The 19639-nt window shown below is 47.5% G+C and overlaps 2 long non-coding RNA genes across 2 annotated transcripts; one reads left to right on the top strand and one right to left on the bottom strand.

The window, feature by feature from the left end:
• Nucleotides 1-75: 75 nt before the first annotated feature.
• Nucleotides 76-18503, top strand: LOC146407313 (uncharacterized). The gene is made up of 3 exons (XR_014829399.1): nt 76-438; nt 14855-15037; nt 17852-18503. It is a non-coding gene; the product is annotated as an uncharacterized LOC146407313 (long non-coding RNA).
• Nucleotides 699-6607, bottom strand: LOC146407314 (uncharacterized). The gene is made up of 2 exons (XR_014829403.1): nt 5995-6607; nt 699-3400 (listed from the first exon to the last, which is right to left on the bottom strand). It is a non-coding gene; the product is annotated as an uncharacterized LOC146407314 (long non-coding RNA).
• Nucleotides 18504-19639: the final 1136 nt, after the last annotated feature.

Consider the following 19639-nt stretch of genomic DNA (forward strand, 5'->3'; position numbering starts at 1 on the left):
CAAAGCCCCCTTCGGACAAGCTCTGGGCGGCGTCTGAGAAGGGCCCAAGGTTCATAGCACTTCCTCCCATCCATCAGATGTGAAGGGGGCGCAACCTGGGGTGGCCGAGTGTTGGGGGCGGCAGGAAAGGACCCAGCTCAGGGGCCGGGGGATGAGGACACAAAAAGAGGAATTCTCTAGAAATGAAACTTGGATTCCTTCCTTCAACAAATGCTGAGCTGAAAAACACACGAAAACTGATGCTGAGCTGAATGAGCGCATCTAGAACCAAGGTGAAGCAGAAGACCTGGGTTTGAGTCCTGGCTCTGTCACTGAGGGGCAGCTGACTCTGCCTTGGCGGCCTCAGTTTCTTCATCTGTGAGATGGGGAGAACAGGTATCCTGTGAGGCTTCGAGGAGGGGACATGGGTATCTCGGGCCGCGCCCTGGTGCCTGGAAGGTAAATCGTTATAAACCCTAACTGGGGAACTCAAGGGCTGGGTGGTGGAGAAATGGTCCCACCTCCACCTCCCTCTGCAAGGCTGTGTACGATGACAAGGAGGCTCTTGTGGGGTGGGGTGTGGGCAGCCTCCTAGAGCCTGTGGGAAAGTGGGTGCAGAAGTCTGAGCCAGAAGCCAGAAGGCTTCTCTCCTGGGGCGCCTGTCTTTTTTTTTTTTTTAATGAGTGTAATGTTTATTTTAGATTCTCTCTCTCTCTCTCTCTAGCTTTTTTTTTTTTTTTTTTTTTTTTTAGTTTTTTGTCTTTTTTGCCACAAGGCAGCATGTGGTAATTCCCCAGCCAGGGACCGAACCTGCACCATACAGCAATGACCAGAGACACAGTGAAGAACACAGGAGCCGAACCCACTAGACCATCAGAGAACTCCCTGGCTCTTGTCCTTTGCTGCATCCGGCTCATTTCACCCTCTGCAGTCTGGCTCCCTCTGTTGCCATGGCCACCCCACCGCCCCCCTCACCTGCATCCAGGACCTCTTCCCTCAGACAGCGCCCATCCCACGCGAGATTCCCTGAGACCTAATTCCAAATATCCCCAGAGCTCATCGGCGGGGCCATGGACAGACCCGGCTTCTGTTGGGCCCCCAGCTGAGCCCAGTCCGCTTTGGCTGCCGGCTGGGGACCCCATGTCAGGCAGACAGGGAGCTCTGTGAGAACCAGGCTGGGCTGCCCCCACTGAGGCACCCTCTATGACAAGGACAGGCTGCCACAGGCCCTCCAGAAAAGGTCTCTTCTGGAAAAGCAGCTCCTGCTCCTTGGCTCGTCTCGTGTGCCCAGCCATGGAAGGGCACTGCCTCGCTACAGCCCTGAACAGGCTTCCTATCTCCACCTCACTGTCAGGTGAAGTGACTTGCCCCCAGGCCACCTGGCAGCTCAGACCCGCAGGGCCTCCAGCCTGGGGTGGGCAGTGCCGGGGGGAGAGAGGACGCTGGGGAGTCAAGAATATTCCTGCTGGGCTCAGCCTCTGAGTCTTGTGATGCTGAAATTCAAGAGCCCCCTGACTCAGCAGGATATTAATAAGCCTGGCAGACTCCCAGGGGACCAGCTCTGCCTGGGGCCAGAGCAGAAGGACTTCTAGCCCAGTGGCCTGGGATCTCCCAATGTCCAGAGCCGGCCCCATGGCCCCAGCTCCTGCCCCTCCCCCTCTGCCTGCCCCAGCCCAGCCTCTCCTGGCAGTAATTCATGGGGCTATGGGGGGGTGAGGAGAACTTTCCCCACGGCTGAGTGGGCCTGGACAAATCTCACTGAGCTTAGAAGCATCTAGAAGAGACGAAGCAGGAGAGACAGAACCAAAGAGCCTGGGGGAGGCAGGGTCATTGGTTAATGGTCTGGGTTCAAGTTTGGCTCTCCCACGTCTAACTTGGAGACTTGGGACCAATCACTTAACAATGCTGAGTGTGGTTTCTTAATCTTCAAAGTGGGATCCTAACAGCCTAGTCCTGGCTTTGGTGTGAGGATCCAATGAGGTGGTTGTCGCAAAGGGCAAGTTCCAGGAATGCCAGCTCCTCCTCACCTGTCATCACCACTGTCGCAGCTGATGGGCTGGATGGTCCATTCTGGACTGGGTTTCTGTCCCACAGCGCTCTCTAGTGGTCAAAGGTGGTTCCTGCAGGGACTCCCTGCAGGTTGTATGGGCATCTCTGCTTCTGAGCCCCAAAAGGTCCAAGATGTCGCCTTTCGGATTGGCTTAAGCTCATGGCCCCTGTGACATACTGGCAGGGCAGGCAACGAGGAAGAAGACCCACTCCCTTCCCTTCGAAGTTCAAAACACGACAGGCTGGTTTGGCATCAGCCCCATTGTGCGCCAGCCCCCTCCACCCTAGGGTCAAGCCACCACCGCCCTGGTCCTCAGAGACCTCATCGACAAACAGGAAGCCTTGAAGGCCAGCATAGGAGCTGGGCGCTCAGGAAGTGGCAGCCGACCAGGTGCTGGCCCACCAGCACTTAGGGGACTGTGATTCACTCCAGCCAGCGGCCCTGAGGGTGGTGGATTCAGAGAGGGCGAGGCCTGGGGTCCTGGGGCGGCAGGGTCCTTTCCAGGGCTGCCTAAGTGGAATTTTTCTTTCTTTTTTTTTTTTTTTTTTTTTGGCCTCGCCCGTGGCATGTGGAAGTTCCCAGGCTTGGGATCAAACCTGAGCCACAGCAATGACAACGCCAGATCCTTAACTGCCAGGGCCCAAGGGAAGTCCCCAAGTGAAACATTTGCCTTCAGCAGACCCAGCGTGTCTTCTGCCTGCTTCCTAGCACCTGCTGCTGCCCCAGACTGGACATCCTGTGAGCTTAAACCCCCTGCTTCGGGCTCACACACCATTGAGGAGTTCCCTCGTGGTACAGCTGGTTAAGGATCTGGTGTTGTTACTGCAGCACCCCATTCCCTGCTGTGGCACAAGTTCAATTCCTGGCCCAGAAATACCCACATGCCACCGGCACGGCCCCCCCCAAAAAAAGCCATTGAAATTTTGACAAAGATTGTATTGAATCCGTATATTTCTTTGGGTAGTATTGTCATCTTAACAACACTAAGTCTTTCAATCCAATGTCTTTCCATTGATGTACGTCTCCTTTTATTTCTTTCAGCAATATATACATTTTTTTTTTTTTGGTATTTTTAGGGCCATACCCTCAGCATATGGAGGTTCCCAGGCCACGGTCGAATTGGAGCTGCAGCTGCCGGCCTACACCACAGCTCACAGCAACACCAGATCCTTAATCCACCAAGGGAGGCCAGGGATCAAACCAGCATCCTCATGGATACTAGTCAGCTTCGTTTCTGCTGAGCCACGATGGGAACTCCTATTTCTTTCAGCAATATTTTGTAGTTTTCAGTGTGCAAGTCTTACCCTTTCTTTGCTGAATTTGTTCCTAAACATTTTATTCTTTTTGTGTGATTATAAATTAATAATTGTTCTCAGAGTTCCTGTCGTGGCTCAGTGGTTAACGCATCCACTAGGAACCATGAGGTTGTGGGTTCAATCCCTGGTCTTGTTCAGTGGGTTAAGGATCCAGTGTGGCCGTGAGCTGTGGTGTAGGTCGCAGACTCTGCTCGGATCTGGCATGGCTGTGGCTGTGGCGTAGGCTGGAGGCTACAGCTCTGATTAGACCCCTAGCCTGGGAATTTCCATATGCCACAGGAGCGGCCCTAGAAAAGACAAAAAGACCCCCCCAAAATTATAATAATAATAATTGTTCTCTTTATTTCCTTTCTGGGATTGGTCACTTTGGCATATAGAAATACAACTGATAGCCGAATGATGATTGCATATCCTTCAACCCTGCCGAATTCACGTACTAGCTCTAATAGCGTTTTTTTGGTAGTTGCTTTAGGATTGTCTATGTATAAGATCATGTCATCTGCGAATAGAGATAATTTCACTTCTTCCTTTCCAGTGGGGAAGCCTTCGATTCCTTGTGCTTGCCTGACTGCTCTGGCTAGAATTTCCAGTACAATGTGGAATAGGAGCAGCAAAAGCAGCATCCTTACTTTGCTCCTGCAGAACCTGGGTCTTGAACCCACACCAGACTCTCTGTTCTAGTTCAGCCTGATTCTTGATTCAGGCAGGAGATTACAGTGTGTGCTCCTAAGGCCAAAGAAACAGGTGGAAAGGGAGGAAGCCAGTGCATTAACCCACCATAGTATTTATGCCCCACCCAACTGCCAGAGCGGGCAGGTGAGAGGCAGTGCTGGTCTCAGCTGTGGATTGAAACCAGACTTTGGACAAGTGCCCCAAAGCCTTTGCACGTGAAGGCTTGAGTCCCTGATGGCAGACCACCTGGCAGCCTGTGGCACGAGCCTGTAGCAAGCTGTGATGGTGCAGTGCCTCCCATGGGCTGGGCTCCTGCCCTTCCAGGGACATGTCTTGAAGGAAACCCTTAACTATATTAGTGTAGTATATTGAACCCCTACAAGAAAATGAAGGGTTTTTAAGAAAATTGTTCTTTTAAGGCATAGTTGATTTACAGTGTTGTGCCAATTTCTATTGTACTGCAAGGTGACCCGGTCATACTTATATATAGTCTTTTTCTTACATTATTTTCCATCATGGTCTGTCCCAGGAGCCTGTATATAGTTCCCTGTGCTGTACAGTAGGACCTTGTTGTTTATCCATTCTAAACAGAATAGTTTTCCTCTATGAACCTCAAACGCCCAGTCCATCCCACTGCCTTCCCACCTCCCCTTTGGCAACCACAAAATCTGTTATCTGTGTCTGTGAGTGTGCGTCTTTTATAGATAGGTTCATTTGTGCCATGTTTTAGATTCCACATCTAAGTGATATCATATGGTCTTTGTCTTTCTCTTTCTGACTTACTTCACTTAGTGTGAGAGTCTCTAGTTCCATCCATGTTGATTATTTTGTGCTTTTTTATGGCTGAGTAGTATTCCATTGTGTATATGTACCACATCTTCTTAATCTGTTCTTCTTGCAAAGGACATTTGGATTGTGTCCATGCCTTGGCTATTGTGAATAGTGCTGCTATGAACATGTGGATACATGTGTTTTTTTTGAATTGTAGTTTTGTCCAGATATATGAACCGGAGTGGGATTGCTGGGTCCTATGGTAGGTCTATATTTAGTTTTCTGAGGTACCTCCATACTGTTTTCCATGGTGGTTGTGCCAATATACATTCCCACCAACAGTGTAGGGGGGTTCCCTTTTTCCACACCCTCTGAAGCGTTCGTTCTTTGTGGACTTATTAGTGACGGCCATTCTGACTGGTGTGAGGTGGCACCTCACCGCAGTTCCGATTTCCATTTCTCTAATGAGTGGTTATTTTTTCATGTGCCCGTTGGCCACCTGTATGTCTTCTTTGGAGAAATGTCCATTTAGGTCTTCTGCCCATTTTTAAATTGGGTTTTTTGGGGTTTTTTGTTGTTGAGTTGTATGAGTTGTTTGTATATTTTGGAGATTAAGCTCTTATCAGTGCATCATTTCCAACTATTTTCTCCCATTCTATAGGTTGTCTTTTTGGTGTTTTTTTTTTTTTTATGGTTTCCTTTGCTGTGCAAAATCTTGTGCATTTGATTGGGTCCCATTTGTTTATTTCTGTTTTTATTTCTATTGCCTTGGGAGACTGACCTAAGAAAACATTTGTACAGTTGATGTAAGTGAATGTTTTGCCTATGTTCTCTCCTGGGAATGTTATGGTATCTTGCCTTCTGTTTGTCTTTAAGCCATTTTGAGTTTATTTTTGTGCATAGTGTGAGGATGTGTTCTAGTTTCACTGATTTACATGTGGCTGTCCCATTTTCCCAGCACCACTTGCTGAAGTGAATGTCTTTTTTTTTTTTTTTTTTTTTAATCTCTTGTCTTTTGTCTTTTTAGGGCCGTAGTTGCAGCATATGGAGGTTCCCAGGCTTGGGGCTGAATCGGAGCTACAGCTGCCGGCCTACACCACAGCCACAGCCACATGGGATCTGAGCCATGTCTGCAACCTACACCACAGCTCACAGCAAAGCCATATCCTTAACCCACTGAGTGGGACCAGGGATCGAACCTACAACCTCATGGTTCCTAGTCAGGTTTGTTAATCAATATGCCACGATGGGAATTCCAAGAGAATGTCTTTTTCCCATTTTACATTCTTGCCCCCTTTGTCAGAGATTAATTGACCGTGTCTGGGTTTACTTCTGGGCTCTCTATTCTGTTTCATTGGTCTGTATGTCCGATTTGTACCAGTACCACACTGTCTTGATTACTGTAGCTTTGTAATATTGTCTGAGGTCTGAGAGAGTTATGCCTCCTGCTTTGTTTTTTCCCCTCAGGATTGCTTTGGCAATTCTGGGTCTTTTCTGGTTCCATATAAATTTTTGGATTATTTGTCCTAGTTCTGTGAAAAATGTCATGGGTAATTTGATAGGGATGGCATTAAATCTGTAGATGGCTTTGGGTTGTATGACCATTTTAACAATATTCATTCTTCCAACCCAGGAGCATGGGATGTCTTTCCATCGCTTTGAATCCTCCTTGATTAATGTTTTATAGTTTTCAGAGATATAAGTCTTTCACCTCCTGTGACCACATCTTCTTAATCCATTCATCTGTTCATGGACATATCTTGGCTATTGAGAAAAACTGAAGTTTAAAGGGGGGATAAAATAAACAGTCTTCTTTAAATAACTTGCACTTCATTTTCTCTATGATATACAAAAACATTTCAGCTCTCACATTTAAATAGTATTTAAAGTATTTTCAGAAGGTAACAATACTATACATTATTTTTTTAAGTTTTGGTTTAATGCTTTCATAGGGCTATTCCCTAAAATTCAGTTTATTTCAACACTCGGCCCTAATGTCCATGACAACGAGAAAAGACGTTGTCAGGACACATACTAGATCTGAAAGGAAGACGAGCACCGCCACCATGCCCAGTCGGTCGTGCCATTATTTTTTTTTTTCAGTTCTATCTACCAATGATATTAAAGGTCTTGGTTACTTTTAGCTTAACTTGGCTTTTAACTCTGCATTATGAACCATGAGTTGCAAATCCATTCAAAAGTAGACAGAGAAGTTCCCGTCGTGGCGCAGTGGTTAATGAATCCGACTAGGAACCATGAGGTTGCGGGTTCGGTCCCTGCCCTTGCTCACTGGGTTAACGATCCGGCGTTGCCGTGAGCTGTGGTGTAGGTTGCAGACGCGGCTCGGATCCCGTGTTGCTATGGCTCTGGCGTAGGCCGATGGCTACAGCTCCGATTCAACCCCTAGCCTGGGAACCTCCATATGCCGAGGGAGCGGCCCAAGAAATAGCAACAACAACAACAACAGCAAAAGACAAAAGACAAAAAAAAAAAAAAAAAAAAGTAGACAGAGTCGTATAATGAATCTCCATCTAACCTAACACCCAGCCCCAGCAATCCTCAGCCAGGCCTGCCCCAGGCATTTCCTGGCTCCTACTTTTTTTTTTTTTTTTTTTTGGCTGTGCCTGCAGCACGTGGAAATTCTCTGGGCCAGGAATCAAACCTGTGCCACAGCAGCAGGCTGAGCCACTGCAGTGACAGAGCCAGATCTTTAACTCACGGCCTAGGAACTCCTCCTACATTACTTTTTAAAACCCCCAAACATTGTGTAATTTCATCCACAAATAATCCTGTATGGCGCTCTCAAAATAAGGACCCTTTTTATTTTATTTTACTTATTTATTTGCTTTTTAGGGCCGCACTTGCAGCATATGGGGGTTCCCAGGCTAGGGGTCGAATCAGAGCTATGGCTGCCAGCCTAGGCCCCAGCCACAGCAATGCAGCACCCAAGCCACATCTGCGACTACACCACAGCTCATGGCAATGCTGGATCCTTAACCCACTGAGCGAGGCCAGGGATAGAACACGTGTCCTCATGGATATTAGTCAGGTTCATTAACAGCTGAGCCACAAAGGGAACTCCAGGACCCTTTATAAAAAATACACCACCACCGGGAGTTCCTGCTGTGACTCAGCGGTAGTGGACCCAACTAGAATCCATGAGGATGTGTGTCCGATCCCTGGCCTCCCTCAGTGGGTTAAGTATCCAGCATTGCCGTGAGCTGTAGAGTAGGTCTCAGACGCGACCCAGATCTGGCATTGCCATGGCTGTGGTGCAGGCCAGCAGCTGCACCTCTGATTCAACCCTTAGCCTGGGAACTTCCGTATGCCATAGTGCGGCCCTAAAAAGCAAAAAAAAATAATAATAATAACAACAACACACCAATATCACACCTAAAAATAATAATTCCCTAATGTCACCCAATGTCCAATCTGTCTCACAAATGTCATAATTGCATAAGAGGCTTATTATTATTAATCAGAATCCAAATAAGGTATCGAGTGTGGTTGATTGATCTGGTTGTTGTTTTACTTGTTTTTTGCATTAAAATAGACATAATGGATTGGTATGGTTTTAAGTGACTTTTAGTCTAGAGGTTTCCGGTTCCTATTTCCTCCCTCTCTTCCCTCCCCTCCCCTCTTGTACTAAGTCTGCTCAGGCTGCCGTAACAGAAATCCACAGATCAGATGGCTTAGACCACAGAAAAACGTATTTTCTGACAGGTCTGGAGGTTAAGTCCAAGATCAAAGCCCAACAGGGTTGGTTTCAGGTGAAGGCTCTCTTCCTGGCTTCCAGACGGCCCCTTCTCCCTCTATCCTCTCCCATGAGGGCCCTACCTGACTTCATTTAACTCTAATCACCTCTTTTAAAAGGCCCCCTGGGGAGTTCCCTTCGTGGCTCAGTGGTTAACAAATCCGACTAGGAACCATGAGGTTGCGGGTTCGATCCCTAGCCTCCCTCAGTGGGTTAAGGATCCAGCGTTGTGGAGAGCTGTGGTGTAGGTTGCAGACACAGCTTGGATTGGGTATTGCTGTGACTGTGGTGTAGGCTGGCGGCTACAACCGATTAGACCCCTAGCCTGGGAACTTCCATATGCCATGGGTGTGGCCCTAGAAAAGACAAAAAAATAATAATAATAATAATAAATAAATAAAATAAAAAGGCCCCCTGAGGAGTTCCCATTGTGGCACAGTAGAATGAATCCGACTAGTATCCATAAGGATATGGGTTTTCCATTCCTGGCCTCGCTCAGTTCAGGGGGTCAGGGATCCATCGTTGCCATGAGCTATGATGTAGGTCACAGATGTGGCTCGGACCCTGTGTTACTATGGCTGTGGCGTAGCAGCTGCAGCTCTTCCATATGCAGCAGGTGTGACCCTAAAAAAGCAAATAAAATAAAGTAAAAAGACCCCCATCTCCAAGTAGAGTCATGTTAGGGGTGGGGTCTTCTACATATGAATGAGGGGAGACACAATTCAGTCCTTAGCACCCCCTCTTTGTAATTTGTTGCAGAAACGTGGTCATTTGTCCTGGAGGGTTTTCCACACTTTGGGTCGTGCTGACTGCATCCCGTTGAAACTTGAGCGTGTTGCTTTGTCCTCTGCTACTCCTTTGCACTGAGAGTTGGGGGGTCCCTCGTGGCTCAGTGCATTAAGGATTCACATTATCTCTGCCGAGGCTCTGGTTACAGCTGTGGCTCGGGTTTGATCCCTAGCCCAGGAACTTCTGCATGCAGCAAGTCCAGCCAAAAAAATGAATAAGTAAATTGAGAGGTGGATCTGAAGGCTTTGATGAGATTCAAATTTGGTTTGTTTTTTTTTTTTTTTTTTGGTTTGTGAAACTATTTATTAGGAGATTTGCTTGTTTGTTTCTTTGGCCCCACCCACAGGGTATGGACGCTCCCAGGCTAGGGGATTGAATCTGAGCCACAGCTGCAATAATGCCAGATCTTCTTAAACCACTGTGCCGGGCTGGGGATTGAACCTGTGCCTCTGCAGCAACCCGAGTCACTAAAGTCAGATTCTTAAGCCACTGCGCCACAGCAGGAACTCCAAGAGATGTTGTTTTATTGCCTTAAGAGACACACCATGTCTAGCTGTCTTTCTTGTTGTAAGATTAGCAGATGTTGATTCTAAATACCTAATTTTGACTGATTACGTTTCATCTTCCAGGATGTCAACAGTTGTTCTGACAAACTAAAAGGTGTTACATTTCTATGATATTAATAAATGGGTTGAAAATCCACTTCAATTTTTGGGGAGATTTTTAAACAGGTGAGAAAATTCCATTTTCAAGTTCCTTTATCTTAAGTATAAGAGCTTTTACATGTGACCAAGTCATATAATATTGGAAACATCCTCAACATCCATTTTTCACAATGCCCTCTTTATGGCCAAAATTTCTGCCAGATTTTCTTTTTGTACTGTTCTTTGGTAAAATGGCCCATTAAAGTTCAGATGGTGTATGTGTTTGTCTATATTTATGATGAAGTTTCTGGTGAATGGCACACTGCTGATGGCTGCTTGTCATCATTGAAAAGGCCAGTAAAGGAGTTCCCTGGTGGCCTAACAGTTAAGGATCTGGTATTGCCACTGCTGTGGCTCAGGTCACTGCCGTGGAGCCAGTTCTATCCCTGACCCAGGAACTTCTGTATGCTGGGGGCACAGCGAAAGAAAGAGGAAGGGAGGAAACCAACCATAATGGAAAAAATAAAAATCATTGTTTTAAAAAAGGAAGGAAGGAAAAAAAGAAAGAAAGAAAGAAAAAGAAAGAAGAGAGAGGGACGAAGAAAGAGCAAGAAAGACAGAAAGAAAGAAAAAGGGAAAGAAAGGAAGAAAGAGAACGAAAGAAAGAAAGGGAGGGCGGGAGGAGGGAAAAAGGAAAGAAAGAAGAAAGAAAGAACGAGCCAATAAACTTGGAACACAGAATCTTTTGTAAAAGGAAAAATGCAAAACTCATGTTTTAGAGAGTCCTTCCAGATTCTTTGCCTTGAGCTAACCAATGAGATTTTCTGTGGTGCAAAAAAATTGTTGGTGACCAAAAACTCGGTCACTTCCCTCCTCTTTGGAAAGTATAGAAAGATGCTGCTGTTTAAAGTGTACTTTGCCGGAGCTCCCGTCGTGCCGCAGTGGTTAGCGAATCTGACTGGGAACCATGAGGCTGGGGGTTCGATCCCTGCACTTGCTCAGTGTGTTAAGCATCTGGCGTTGCCGTGAGCTCTGGTGTAGGTTGCAGATGCGGCTCGGATCCCATGTTGCTGTGGCTCTGGCGTAGGCCGGCGGCTACAGCTCCGATTAGACTCCTAGCCTGGGAATCTCATATGCTGCGGGAGTGGCCCTAGAAAAGGCAAAAAGACCAAAAAAAAAAAAGTGTACTTTGCCCTTCTGGCCTCATTTCTTTGACAGGAGTGAGATACTGAGTGAATTTTGTGTTGCTGCTCTTTCAATAACCACATCCCAGGATCCTCGCTTTACTCCAGTCCAGAGCAGCTGCTCCATCAATAATCACACTTTTTTCATGAATCATTGTTTTTATTAAATGAGTCCCTGCTGAGGCTGCATCTCCTCTGAGTCATCTTTGCTTAGAGGACTCACAAAAATCTAGAAGCACTGCCTTGAGGAATTCCCTAGTGGTCTGTTAAGGATCTGGCATTGTCACTGATCTGGCATTGTCACTGTTGTGGCTCATTGTCACTGTTGTCACTGCTATGGTATAGGTTTGGTCCCTGGCCTGGGAACTTCCACATGCCACAGGGGCAGCCAAAAAAAAGTACTGCTTTGGGAGTTCCCAACGTGGCTCAGTGGTTAATGAATCCGACTAGGAACCATGAGGTTGCGGGTTCGATCCCTGGTCCCACTCAGCGGGTTAAGGATCCGCGTTGGCGTTGCTGTGAGCTGAGGTGTAGGTTGCAGATGAGGCTTGGATCCCAAGTTGCTGTGGCTGTGGTGTAGGCCAGTGTCTACAGCTCCGATTAGACTCCTAGCCTGGGAACCTCCATATGCCGAGGGAGCGGCCGTAGAAATGGCAAAAAAGACCAAAAAAAAAAAAAAAAAAAAAAAGTACTGCTTTGATGTTTCATTATTGAAGCAGAATCTAGCAAATGCCACAAGTGGAGACATGCTAAAAAACATATGTAACCTGGAGTTCCTGCTGTGGTGTAACAGGATTGGCAGTATCTTGGGAGTGCTTGGACATGGGTTCGATCCCCGACCCAGCACAGTGGGTTAGGGATGCAGTGTTGCCACAGCTGTAGTTTAGGACAAGACTTCAACTCAGATCTGAATCCTGGCCAGGGAACTCCGTATTCTGCGGGGCAGCCAAAAATAGGAAAAAAAAAAATTTGTAACCTCCATCTGACTGTATGGTGGGCTGCTTATTTTGTCCCAATATGTGTTTCTCAGCCATGCTTTCTGCCGTCTTCCTTCCCATAATATTTGCTTGGGGAAATATATTTTAGTTCCTTTGCAGATTGTTTTTTATTTTTTGATACAGTTTTTAGTGGAGATGTTTTTAACCACATCAGGAAGGACAACTAATTCCCAGTGGTTCTTAAGTTTCTGCTTTGGCTATTAAGAACACTCAATAAAGGCTTCAAAACACTGCTCATTAAGTTTAAAGAAATTTTGGAACGTACTGGATTGAGTATGACATCATTTTAAACATTGCTGGAAAAATTTAGAGTTTGAATGATGTTTTCCATGTGAGTCTCTTCATTTAAAGAGACCAAATTTCAATGCACATTTCAAACAGTCTTCTGGATTCATCCAAATGCTGAGACTGGGAGAAGGGTCACCTCTGACATTTGGGGGGGGGGTGGGATGTGCCCACGACATGTATAAGTTCCTGGGCCAAGGATGGAACCCGCACAGCAGCAGCAACTTGAGCAGTGACAATGCCAGATCCTTAACCTGCTGAGCCACAAGGGGAACTCCCTGATGTTTTCTTACTTCATCTCCTGCTCGTGTCATCAGTTCTACCCTCATCTATTCCTTACTTTTTCCTAGATGGTGGCATGATTCTTTCACAGCTTTGCTGAGGTATAATTGATATACAATAGGGAGTTCTCATCGCCCCACAGGGGAAACTAATCCGACTAGGAACCATGAGGTTGCGGGTTCAATCCCTGGCCTCGCTCAGCGGGTTAAGGATCTGGCGTTGCTGTGAGCTGTGGTGTAGGTCACAGATTCGGCTCGGATCCTTCATTGCTGTGGCTGTGGCATAGGCTGGCAGCTGCAGCTCCGATTCAGCCCCTAGCCTGGGAACCTCCAAATGCCACTGGTGTGGCCCTAAAAAAAAAAAAAAAAAATACGGTTAATAATAAACTTATTTGGTTTCTTAGCCCAAAGCATTTCATCAGCCATATGTTAGGGGTGAGGGTTGGAAAGGAGGGTTGGAGAAAAGCCTGATATTTAATAGTAATCCAAAGAATAAGAATTCTGCTAAAAGAGGATGATTCTATTAATAGTTCCAAGATATCAAGAAGAGGTTAACCACACGCAATATCCTCTATTTAGTTTGTTATTTGTTTTTTTCAAATCAGATCATTGTCTAAAACACACAAGAATTTTAGATTTTAAAGGGTTTGCTTTGGGAGTTCCCATTGTGGCTCAGCAATAACAAGCCCGAATAGTACCCATGAGGACACGGGTTTGATCCCTGGTCCTGTTCAGTAGGTTAAGGATCCAGTGTTGTTGTAGCTGCAGTGTAGGTCACAGACGCAGCTCGGATTTGACGGCATGGCTGTGGCTGTGGTGAAGGCCAGCAGCTGCACCTCTGATTTGACTCCGAGCCTGGGAACGTCCATATGCCCCTAAAAAGCAAAACAACAACAACAACAACTTTAAAAACCTTACATTTTATAGGAATTCTCATTCATCCCTGACAACAACCTACTTACTCAAACTGGATCATTTTGAGAAAGCTAATATCGATATTAACGTCTGCTAATGAAATTATACAAACGTGCCATGGTATAAATGTACCACTCTCGTTCTTTGCCAGAGCACGTCCACCCTGTCCTGGGGAAGCCGTGTAGCACAATAATTGAAAATAGAAAATCTGTGGTCAGTTGCCTAGGTTTAAACCCTAGTTCTGTCATTTACAAGCTGGGCAAACTGCTTCACTTCTCTAGCCCTCAGTTTCCTCATTTCCAAGTAGAGGGAAAAATAGTACCTGCTTCATAGGGTCGTTGTGCAGACCTAATAGACTAATGCATACAAAGCACTTGCCCAGGCCTGCAGGCAGAGAGCCTTGGCTATTTGTGTCCTGTGAACTACTATCCTTGATGTTTCAGCATGTACGCCCCCTGCTGGTTTGGAAGAACACAAGGCATTTTTCACTTTCCAGCTTTAGTTACTTGATAAAAATTTAAAATTTGGGTAGTCCTATACTGACAGAATCATCTCAGGTGTTTTCAATCTTCCTAGAAAAATTTAATGGAGTTCCCTTGTGGGGTAGTGGGTTAAAGATCCAGCATTGTCACTGCAGGGGCTGGGGTTGCTGCTTTGGAGAGGGTTTGATCCCCGGCCTGAGAGCTTCCACATGCTGCAGGCGAGACCAAAAAAAGAAAAATGGAATGATTTGGAATGCTCTTCGTTACCTGATTTGAGAGCATTTTCTTTCTTTTCTTTTTTTTTTTTTTTTTTGGCTTTCGTCTTTTTAGGGTCGCACCCACGGCATATGGAGGTTCCCAGGCTAGCTGTCGAATTGGAGCTGTAGCCACCAGATCCAAGCCTCGTCTTCGACCTACACCATAGGTCATAGGCAATGCCGGATTCTTAACCCACTGAGCAAGGCCAGGGATCGAACCCGCAACCTCATGGTTCCTAGTCGGATTTGTTAACCACTGAGCCACGACAGGAACTCCCCTGGTTTGAGAGCATTTTCAAAACAAGTGTCAGTCAGAATGCTGTTCAAGTTTTGTCTTAATACGGGGCCCCCTCCCGTGCATCAGCCTCACTGTTTCCGTGGGTCTCTTGGAGATACTATAAGGAAGGTGGCTTAGTGGACATTGGTGTCATTATGTCTTTTTTTTTTTTTTTTTCCATTTCATGTCCACACCCACAGGCATCTGGAAATGCCAGGGACTGAATCCAAGCCAAGTTGTGACTTAATGCAGCTGCAGCAACGCTGGATCCTTTAACCCACTGGGAGGGGAAGGATGGAACCAACTCCATCCAGCCTCCACAACGCCCAGATTCCTAACCCACTGCACCACTGCAGAAATTCCATCGCTTTGTCCTTTCAATGGTATGTTACCCTTGTTCAAGGCTAGGGGGCACCCTTTGCATGGATCTTCACTAGATGGGACCGTGAGCTTCGGCTTATTGGCTTTTTGTAGTGATGGGTGAAGCCTTCTGTTTAACTTCTTCAACAATTTTACGACGAGTTTGTTTGTTTTTGGTGTCTTTTTAGGACAGCATATGGAATTTCCCAGGCTAGGGTCGAATCTCAGCTATAGCTGCTGGCCTACACCACAGTCACAGCAATGCTGGATCCGAGCCATCTCTGCAACCTACGCCACAGCTCATGGCAAGGACATGGTCCCTGACCCACTGAGGCCAGGGGTGGAAGCCACATCCTCATGGATACAAGTCGTGTTTGTAACCACTGCACCATCACCTGAGGCATATAAAGGGTCCCAGGCTAGGGGTCGAATTGGAGCTGCATCTGCCAGCCTACACCACAGCCGCAGCAACGCCGGATCCCCCAGTCACATCTGCGACCTACACCACAGTTCAGGGCAACGCCCTGAGTCCTCATGGATCCTAGTCGGGTTCATTAACCACTGACAGGACATCCGTGTGCACAGATATCTGATCACCTTTCTCCTGGATCCTTCTCCCTTGGCCAAATGTCTTCAATTTCCTCTCTTGGCTCTGAAGATGAGTCTGCAGGCTGAGAGGCCTCGCTGTTAGCATTAGCTTTTTGATTTGTTTCTTCCAGTTCTCTCGCTCATAAACCTCTGGCAAGCAGGTCATTCCTCTGCAGAAGCTCCCCCTGCTCTGTTCGATTTCCTGTAACTGCTCTTGATAGGTGGGGCCATCTGCTTGAGCAGAACCCCTCAATCTTGGGTTCCAATCCAGTTAGGGCTTCCCAGGTGGAAAGGTGGGGTCCTCGCTAGGGGTCCCATGTCGGACCACGATGTCTAGCTTCATCGCAATCTCCTCCACCAAGGTGCCCCGTCCTCATTTTGGCAGGTCCTTCCGGGGGCAGCGGCTGCCGTCCCGCCTCGCCGGCAGCCCGGGGCTCCCCGGACCCCTCCACCTGACTGGCCCCCAGCAGCGTGGCGCCCTAAACCTGGCACCTGGAAGCAAACGCCCAAGCCCGGAGCTTGCCCACTCCTCCAGTCGTAGCTTGGTTGAGGGGTTGGTTTGGCCAGTCCGAGCCGACCCACCGGTCGAGAGGCGGCGACCCTGCCCAATTGTGTCCCTCCGACAACCCGGGGCTCGCCCAATTGCTAAGTGGAGCAGCCAATGACACCTCCGGAAGGAACAAGGAAGGCGGGAGAAAGAGAAAGGGTGTGGCCACAGGCTCCGCCTTCCAGCCTACGAGGTAGCGGTTCCGAGCATGCGTGAGGGCGCCTGGGGCGTTTACGATGGAGGTGGTGCTTAAGGTGGGTGTCCGTTGTCAGTAATTTTTTTGTTTGTTTTTTTAGGGCTGCGGCATTTGGAGGTTCCCAGGCCAGGGGTCCAATCGGAGCTACAGCTGCCGGCCTGCGCCAGAGCCACAGCCACGCAGGATCCGAGCCGCCTACACCACAGCTCAGGGCCACGCCAGATCCTCAACCCACTGAGCGAGGCCAGGGATGGAACCGCAACCTCATGGTTCCCAGTCGCAGTCGTTTCCGCTGCGACACCACGGGAACTCCAGTCGTCCGTAATCCTTTACAGGAATCTTTTAAAACCACTTGTCCACACCGTGAGAGCTAGCTTAGTTCAAACTAAGTTTACCACACTGTTCCACTTATCTAAGCACTGCAGGTGACATTTGTATTTGTTCTTAAAAAATCAGGAGTTCCAGCTGTGACTCAGCGGTAAGAACCCAACTAGTATCCTTGAGGATGCGAGTTTGAATCCCTCTTGGGTTCTGGCATTGCCCTCTTGCTGTGAGCTGCCGCGTAGGTTGCAGAATGACGTATCCGTTGCTGTGGCTCTGATTCAACCCCTATGCCACCCGCAGCCCTAAAAAGACAAACAACAAAAAATCAGATATTAAATTTTACTAATATGGATTATGTAGATGGATCCTCAGCTGAGAGGGCAACAGGGTCAATATGCATCATACCCATTGGCAAAGTTTACTATCGCTCTGATTTTTTTTTTAAGAATAAAAGTAAAGGAGTTCCCGTCGTGGCGCAGTGGTTAACGAATCCAACTAGGAACCATGAGGTTGCGGGTTCGATCCCTGCCCTTGCTCAGTGGGTTAACGATCTGGCGTTGCCGTGAGCTGTAGTGTAGGTTGCAGACACGGCTCGGATCCCGCGTTGCTGTGGCTCTGGCGTAGGCTGGCAGCTACAGCTCCGATTGGACCCCTAGCCTGGGAACCTCCATATGCCGCAGGAGCGGCCCTAGAAAAGGCAAAAAGACAAAAAAAAAAAAAAAAAAAAAAAAAAAAAAGAAGAATAAAAATAAAGATGAATAGGGGAGTTCCCGTCGTGGCGCAGTGGTTAACAAATCCGACTAGGAACCATGAGGTTGCGGGTTCGGTCCCTGCCCTTGCTCAGTGGGTTAAGGATCCTGTGTTGCCGTGAGCTGTGGTGTAGGTCGCAGACGCGGCTCGAATCCCGCCATTGCTGTGTCTCTGGCGTAGGCCGGTGGCTACAGCTCCGATTCAACCCCTAGCCTGGGAACCTCCATATGCCGCGGGAGCGGCCCAAGAAATAGCAACAACAACAACAGCAAAAGACAAAAGACAAAAAAAAAAAAAAAAAAATGAATAGAAGGATCACATTTCCGTCTTTCACCCCCCCCCACCCCCGTGGACTAGCCAGAATCCCCCCCAGGGTACTAGTTCCCCCCTTCTGAGTCTCTGCCCTACAACAATTCCTTTTGTTGTCTGCAGGGGCAGGAGCGGGGCCAAGCTGTTTGTCGACTCTGGAGAAACACTACCTAGAATGACCTCATCAAGTCACTTAACCTTTCTGTGCAATGTCGTCCTCTTTAAAACAATGGTATTGGAGTTGCCTGGTGGCTCAGGGGTTAAAGATACTGCATTGTCACTGCTGTCTCTCCAGTTGCTACTGTGGCACAGGTTCCATCCCTGGCCTGTGAACTTTGCCCCAGACGCCGCCCAAAACATAAGAGTGTTAACAGCATCGGCATCTATCTCCTAGGGGCCGTGTGAGGACTGAGTTCATATGAGCGCGCTTAGAACAATGCTTAACCACACACACAGTAAGCTCTTGACCGTTGATGAGGTTGCACGAGTGGGTGTGGTCTCAGAGCAGCTCCCTCGTGTTGATCTGGCCTTACTTCTTTTCAATTACAGGCTTTGGAGACAGAATGATCTGGTTACGCAATGATTCTCCAAGCATAAGCCTTTCACCTCGTAAAATTGACTTAGCCTTTCTGAGCCTTAGGTTCCTCCCCTGTAAACAAGGGACGATGTAAGGATAAAATGACAACACGCATGTAACTTATGTAGCGTGTAACTTATGTAGCGTGTAACTTATGACATTTAGTAGATTCTCAGAAAAGAAAAAAAAAAAAAAAAAGCCGTGGCAGCATGTTCATCATTCCCCACTTCCTTTTCCTCCAGGGCACTCCCGAGAGTACAGTCCCCAACCTCCCACACAGCCAGGTAGGACCACAAGAACTGGGTACGAGCCAGTGCGATGAGGCCAGAAGTGATGTATCCACTTCCAGGCCTGCCTTTCTCTGGAGTGATACTGGAACCAGAGGAGGGGAGGTTCCAGAATCCCTGCAGCACCACTTGGAACAGAGCGGCTCAACCAGGAAAACCCACTTGGGAGAAATAAAAAATCAGTTTTATTGAGATGCCCCACTGAAATGTTGGGGTTGCTGGCCGCAGCCGTTAGCCAACCTGATACACGGTCATTTTTATTATTATTGTACTATTTTTTTTTTGACCCCTTAACACTCCTGGCCTCAGAAGGCACAAGAAGAGTTATACATTGTGAAGGTATGCACTTGGTGATAGCTTTTTTTTTTTCCTTTATTTAGGGCTGCCCTAGCAACATATGGAGGTTCCCAGGCTAGGGGTCAAATTGGAACTACAGGTGCCGGCCTACACCACAGCCACAGCAACGCAGGATCCTTAACCCACTGATCAAGGCCAGGGATCGAACCTGCATCCTCATGAATCCTAGTCAGGTGTGTTAACCACTGAGCCATGATGGGAACTCTGGTGATGGCATTTAAAATGCGTGTACGTGGAGTTCCTGTCGTGGCAGAAACAAATCCAACTAGGAACCATGAAGTTGCAGTTTGGATCCCTGGCCTCGCTCAGTGGGTTAAGGACCTGGCCTTGCCGTGAGCTGTGCTGTAGATCGCAGATGCAGCTCAGATCCCTCGTTGCTGTGGCTGTTGTGTAGGCTGACAGCCATAGCTTCCGGTTGGACCCCTAGCCTGGGAGACTCCACATGCCCCTAGGGTGGCCCTAAAAAGCAAAAAATAATAATAATAATAATAATTAAAATAAATAAAAAGTAAAATGTGTGCACACTGCTTCTTCACAGAATTGTAAAGCCCTCTTTGAGCTCTTTCTTTCTTTCTTTCTTTATTTATTCATTTTTTGGCTACACCCGAAGGTTTAAAGGTGGTGAAGTCTGGCCTGAGTCCTGAGGATTGAGTAGGGTTCCCCCTGGGCGAGGGAGGTTGTGTGGGGCTG

This window comes from Sus scrofa, chromosome 1, assembly GCF_054392235.1.
Source record: "Sus scrofa isolate SSC_HxYL_T2T_F1_AM1 chromosome 1, Sscrofa_HxYL_maternal_Yorkshire_Landrace_v2.0, whole genome shotgun sequence".
Taxonomy (NCBI): Eukaryota; Metazoa; Chordata; class Mammalia; order Artiodactyla; family Suidae; genus Sus; species Sus scrofa.